Here is a 6,905-nt window from a genome sequence, read left to right on the forward strand (position 1 = left end):
GTAATTGCAGGTTTACAAATCACACTATGCTATAATTAGTCCAACTCAGTCTATACAGGTCCAAATGCATTGATTCCAAAGGCATACGGTAGCCAAGACATCCAGCTACATTTCATCAGAAGACACCAACATCCAAATCCAAAGCAATTCCAGTCAAAATAGACGATTACAAGCGCAGTTCGCACATTCTGATCAACCCAGAACAGCAACAGTAAAATTGACATATCTCACTCTACACTACTCCAAATGACCTGAACTTTTACAGGCACCTCAAACGCATCAATACCTACAACTTTCATGTTTTAAACAAAGGCCAATTAGGCCTCTAACTATATGATACAAAACCGGACAGAAAAGGGGGTTATGAAACCCTAACTTCCTCAAATTCCTTCCAAACCCAAAATTGGTTGCAATTACCAATCATTTACACCTACTAGAGTCATTACCCCTCATTACCAACCATCATAAATAACCACAACATCATGATCACATTAAACCAGAAAATTCATCAATAAAATAAAAACTTCACCAATTCATCTCAAACCAAGAAACAAACCACAAATTTCAGCACTTTAGCCACCACTAGGCACAAATTAAGCATCATTAGGTGTAGGAGGAAGTTCAAGCACCACTTACCTAGTAAACAAGAGAAAAGGGGTTGTAGAACACCTTGGCTTCCTTGAACACTTCCACAAAAACACTTACTAGCACCAAAGGGAGGGATTTTATGGAGTAGAAACTAGTTTAAGCACTTGATTTGGATGATTTGCACTAGATGGTGGCTAAAACTTGAAGAGTTTTCTTCCTTCTTTGCTAGAGAGAGGGCCGGACACAAGGAGGTAAGAAAAGAGTGAATTTTGGTTAATTTGTGAGATATTTAACCAAGTAGTCAAAAGGTCAAAAGCCATGAATAGTTGTCTACAAGTGCCACCACTCACAAGGTGACACTTGTCACCTTCATAAATGCAACTCTATCCTTTTATTCCCTCTCATATCAATCACATCTCAACCTCTACTTATCTCTTAACACCCGATAAATTTCACACAGTATCCGGAATTTAACCTAATTGGCTGAATTTTTCCGAACTTTTCGCACTAGTGGGTCCCACGTCCATTATATACTCTTAATTTTTCAAAAACTCTCCAATACTAGAAAAATTATTTAAAAACTATAATTACTCATAAAATTTACCAGGAGAATTTTTCTAAGCCAGAAAATGCAAAAATTATGCCTTTAAATGGGAAAAACCCTAAGAAAATTATTAGGGATTTACGCGTTCTCACACTCTCTCCCCCTTAAAAGAATTTCGTCCTCGAAATTTCTCACCTTAATTCCCGAAAAGGTTTGGATACTTTTTTCGTATTTCTTCTTCCACTTCCCAAGTAACTTCCTCTACCCCATGGTTTCTCCATAGCACCTTTACTAGCGAAATCCGCTTCTTTCTGAGCTCTTTGACTTTCCGATCGAGCACTTGGACCGGTTTCTCTTCATAGGCAAGCGATTCGTCTACTTCAATCTCCTCCGGTTGTAAGACATGGGATGGGTCGGGATGATACTTCTTTAGCATCGAAACGTGGAACACATCGTGGATTCGAGAGAGACTGGATGACAGTTCCAATCGATACGCGACTGCTCCTACCCTCTGAAGAATCTTGTAGGGTCCGACGTACCGCGGTTGAAGTTTCTTTCCTTTGCCCGCTGTGATACTTCGTAAGGGTGTGATCTTGAGAAATACATGATCTCCAACTTTAAACTCCAAGTCTTTTCTTCGATTATCTGCGTAGCTCTTTTGTCGACTTTGAGCTGTTTGGATTCGTTGCCGTATCAACTTGACCTTCTCTTGAGCCTTTTCTATCCATGGAATAGTTGCTGGGTCTAGTGCTTTCTTTTCGCCAACTTCATCCCAGTAAATCGGCGACCGGCACTTGCGTCCGTAGAGGGCTTCGTACGGAGCCATTTGAATCGACGAATGGAAGCTGTTGTTGACAACGAAAACCCTTACTTCTATATTCATTTACACTTATTGTAGGGTGATTGGGTAGTAGGGTCATAATAAATGAATAATTTCCAAATAAAAGAGCATTTTTAAGAAAACGTGAGGTTTTACAATTTCTTAAATTAAATTTAGGGTTTCGATTGAAATATGAGAAATTTGAGAAAACGGTCAGTCACAAGTGAAACTAGGGTTTTGATTAGACTTTTAGGATTTTTAATCTTTTAAAACAAAACAAGGTTTTAAATCAAACCCAAAGAAATAAATTTAGTATCTTCTTTGAGACAAAATAATGTTTTAAAATAAAAATAAACTAAAGAAACCATAATATCCTCTTTGAGACTAAACAAAAGATGATCCTAAAAGTTGGGGTATCACAATCTCCCCTCCTTCAAAGAATTTCGTCCTCGAAATTGCAATCAACGGGCTAAGGGTTGGAATATTCAAATACCTCATTAACGAGTTCATCGGTAGTGGTAAAGATTATCTCAAGAATTGGTCACTCTATGTATCGCAATCCAAGATCCAACCATATAATCCTTATCTCACAGTCTCAATGGTCTTCAAATATCTTGTAAAACGAGTAGAAGGAAACCTCAATACGATGGAAAATAGGGAAGGTACCTTCGGTGATTGCCAATGGATCTGTCACCTCTTGGCTTCCTATTGCATAGGTCCTTGCCGACACTTTCGGTCGATTACCCATTGCATTGGTCGGCTTAGACGTGTTCCCTTCTGCCCTTGGCAAATTTCCTTCTTTAGGCAGGTGAGGGCACTGAGTAATCAGATGCTCAGCACTACCACATCGGTAGCATTTCCGTACTTGTCCTTTCTTCCAACAATTATCTTCTATGCGATTAGCAGCCCCATAAAATCCGCATGCCATTCTAGGTCCTGATGTCGGACCTCCTCGTGAGGTACCCTTTTGGGTCTCTCTCCCTACCTGATTTTTCTCAACATTTCCTTGATTTGGCATCCCAGTGGATCGTGGTCCACCTATTCCTCGACCCTTCTTAGGTGGTGGCTCGCTCCCCGAGCTCTGTCGCACAATATAACTACTTGTATCTGGGTGCCTTCTTTTCTTATCATGAAAGGCCTTTAATTGACTCTTAGTACTTTCAATCGCTTGACTATAAGTCTCCAATTGAGCAGCTGCCAGTGCTTCCTGAATCTCCACATTCAAACCCTGAACAAACTGATGAATTCTCCTTTCGTCTGTCAGTATTAATTCTGAAGCAAAACGAGAGAGTTTGGTAAACTGTGTCTCGTACGCCACTGTAACATCCCGAATATTAGGAGGTTGTTTGTGAAGAAAATATTAAAATATATTTCTTCGGGTTTGATTTAAAACCTTATTTTGTTTTAAAAGACTAGAAACCCTAATATTTTAGTCAAAAACCCTAGTTTACTTGTGACTAACCGGTTCTCTTAAATCTCTCACATTTTGATTGAAACCCTAAATTTAATCATTGGAATTGGAAAATTCCTCACGTTTTCTTAAAAATTTCCTTTTATTTGAAAATTATTATTTATTAAAGCCCTACTACCCAATTGTTCAACAATAAATGCAGATGAACCTGGAAAATAGGGTTTTACACTTCGGTTTCAAGATTTGAGCAAAATTAGGGTTTTCACGATTTCCGCCGGATAAATTTTCGGTACTGGCCAGGGATCAATTTGGGGATTAAAAGTGACTTTTAAGTGAAAAATAATGTGTGAGTAGTAGCAATGATATAAGGATAGTGAATGGGAAGAAAAAAAAAAACCTAGTACGTGAGTTTTTAAGAAAAACGGCGCGAACCGGCGGGTCCCGTGCACTACCGATTGAACGCACCGCTTGACCACCATTTTTCTTACCAAACAAGCTTATTGACTTTTGCACAAAATATCTTCCTAATTTGCAGCTGGTTTGACCGAAATTATAAGGCTAGAAATGTAAGGGAAGAAAGAGAAAAATTTGTGGACAAGATTAGTCCAAGTGTTGGCCAAAAATTGTGGACACAATTAGCCTTAATCTTCTTACTTCCTTATAAGACAAGTTAAGCTCCATTTCCTTCATTTTTCTGCTCCATAACCGAAATAAGAGAGAGAGGGAAAGACCAAGAGAAAAACTTCTTCATTTCTTCTTGATTTCTAGCTACAAAGTGAGAAAACTAAGGAAATAAACCGATTAAACTCACCTTTGAGTGTTTAGTTAGTGATTTGTGGTGAAATTTTGGAAAGAGAAAGCTTGGGCTACTCTTTGTGTCCTCTATTCAAGGTAAGAGAGCTTATCTCTCTAAGTTTTGCTTTCAATTTTGTTAAATTAAGTTTAGTAGTTGATTATAGTGGTGGAATCATGGATGATTAGCATGTTTTAGAGGTTTTTCCCCAATTTATTTGATGAACTAGGGCTTATGGAAATTCTGTCCAAATTGTTGTAAGATACTTATATGTTGCAATTGAGGTTTCATAAGGTGTTGTGGTAGTGATTAGACCAAGAAATTTAGGAAAGTTCCACTAAAAACTAAAGATTTCAGATTTCTGGAAATTCTTGCTTACATTCTGTCTGAATTTGTATCTGTGTGTTAGAGGCTGATTTGGCCTTAGGTCAAAGAAGAAAAGTTGTATAGAATGACATTTTATAGGTGCCTACAAAAGTTCAGCTCAATCAGAGCAATGTAGGATGTGAAAAGTCCAAAATACCCTTACTATTTTAAATATTTCCCAGCAGTCCGTTTCATCAGTTAAGTCCAGTTTATCACGTTTTTTGACTGGGAGTCCTACTGATTTACCTCTGGGACAAAACATGAAAGTTGTAGTGTTCTGAAGTAGCTTTAAAATGCCTCAAAGAACACCTGAATTGGACTTTTGTACACTGAGTTATGACCATTACAGTGTTCTGCGTTTAAACAGCCGACGAATTGGTTTCTGGTTTAGTAATTCGAGAATTTGACTTAGTTACGTTAGGAACTGGACTAAGTGACCTTCATGAATGTTGTAGCTCTGTGTCTTAGCTTCGAAACGGCGTAGGTTTCGTTTTAATACGATAAGCGTAACCTCGGATATGTTATTTCCGCATTTGTACGTCAAATCTGTTTTGAACTAAATTGAATTTCTGCACTTGTACTTAATACGATTCTTGTTATTATGATATTGTGAGCCTATGGAACGGCTCTTGACATGAATTGCTGATATGTATAATGTTGGGTTGTGTTTGAGAAAAACAATGAAGCCTAAAAGGCTGGAAAATTAGGTAAACACAAAGGGCATGCTGCCCGAATTTTTACTCGAGGACTAGAAAACTATATTAGCGACTTGAGTGAAGGTTAAGTACTTATTACTTGAACTAGCGAGAACCTTGGCCACCATGTTTCTTGAGTGTTATACGTTAGGACTTGGACGAACTTGTACCCTTGAGAAATGAAATAATGATTGCTCGAAGTATGTTTTCCTTGTACTTTCAACTCGCAAGACAATTTCAAGTATAAATATTACAAAGTTTTACTGTTTAAAAAGGCGAGCAAGTGTTTCACGACTACTGTCCAAGTGAATTTCAATTTCTTGATTCTTATTGAACGAAACGTCTAAGTTTCGAACTCTAGTCATGTTTCAAAGTTCTCAAATTGAGTTTTATCGCAGATTTGGACTCCGAACTCGGAGTATAACCTGAAAGTGACCAGTAAAGGCACTATATCTTGTGGTGAGTGCTTTCAAATACTGAATTGCACTAGATACTTGAACTGGATACGTGACCAATATGAGTACTTGTTATATACGTGAATTGACAGGGCAAGAGTGTACTTTATCGCACTTGCCCTTACGTGATATACTTGTTTATTGATTGCAATTGACTTGATATACTTGATGTGCGCACTTCCTGGAATTCCAGAAACCCTGTGGCGAGTTACTCTAGTCGAGCCGGCAAGGGCTTGGTCGATTGGGTAACGAACCCTGGGTCTCTTATTTTGTCGAGTGGAGTGATACCTTCTCGGCTAATCGGTATACTCGAGTATTACCACCCATGTTTATTGAGGATTTTGGGCCCAGTAGGGGGTGTGAATGGTGGACGGAGAGTCGTGTAAGTGGTGCTCTACTGGATTGGTTCCTTTACTTGAAAGTTGACGGAGTGTCAACTACTACGTGATCAAGCTCCTGATGATGAATGGAAGTTGGCTCCTGAGGGCCATCCGTATCCTTATGCTTTGGATTGATTATTGCTTATTGGATTATTGTTGATTTTGAAAAACTTTTACACTCGCTCATTTTGAGATTTCTACTTGACGTGTTATTGCTCACATTTATGAACTCTTCATGCTCCTTACTTTGCTATATCGAAAACTTGTACTTATAAATAATGGTCAATTTGCTATTTGGAACCTCACTGGGCTTTTAGCTCATACCACGTTATTTGTTTTCCTTACAGGGGTACGAGCGAGGCGTGAGATATGTAAAGACTAGCGTAGTCTAGTTGTTTGACTTTTAACTTTTGACTTGTACTCGCGCTATTCCTCGAATGGAACATTTTGTATTTGGATTGTATATGTTTTGAACTAGTTTAAGTATATCGAGATTTTGTACCCTGATCTCTATCAATGTAAATTATAAGCTTGAATTGTGGATGTTATTTATGGTCCATGGATGTGTGTACGTGATTTGAGTGAGTGAGTCCTGGCGAGAGTTGGGCAGGCGGTCCGCCAAACCCTTTGGTACGCCTCAGGGGGAGGTGGGGTCGTCACAGCCACCACACTCATAGTCCTTGACGTAGGCGTATGAACTCATCCTCTCGCTTTTTCTGACAGCCCTACCTTCCCCTAAGGTGAACCAAAGAGGTTAGCGGACTGCCTGCCCAGCTCTCGCCAGGATTAACGGTGCAGGCAAACATGATCTAAAACGTTCCAGGAAAATAAAAGCGCGCTCAAACATGTCGAA

At 38.9% G+C, this 6,905-nt stretch overlaps 1 long non-coding RNA gene across 1 annotated transcript; it reads left to right on the plus strand.

Moving 5' to 3' along the window:
• Positions 1-3,994: 3,994 nt before the first annotated feature.
• Positions 3,995-6,588, plus strand: LOC140035983 (uncharacterized). Its single transcript, XR_011839878.1, has 3 exons — positions 3,995-4,254; positions 5,616-5,676; positions 6,400-6,588. It is a non-coding gene; the product is annotated as an uncharacterized lncRNA (long non-coding RNA).
• Positions 6,589-6,905: the final 317 nt, after the last annotated feature.

The sequence above is a fragment of the Coffea arabica genome, chromosome 2c (assembly GCF_036785885.1).
Source record: "Coffea arabica cultivar ET-39 chromosome 2c, Coffea Arabica ET-39 HiFi, whole genome shotgun sequence".
NCBI lineage: Eukaryota > Viridiplantae > Streptophyta > Magnoliopsida > Gentianales > Rubiaceae > Coffea > Coffea arabica.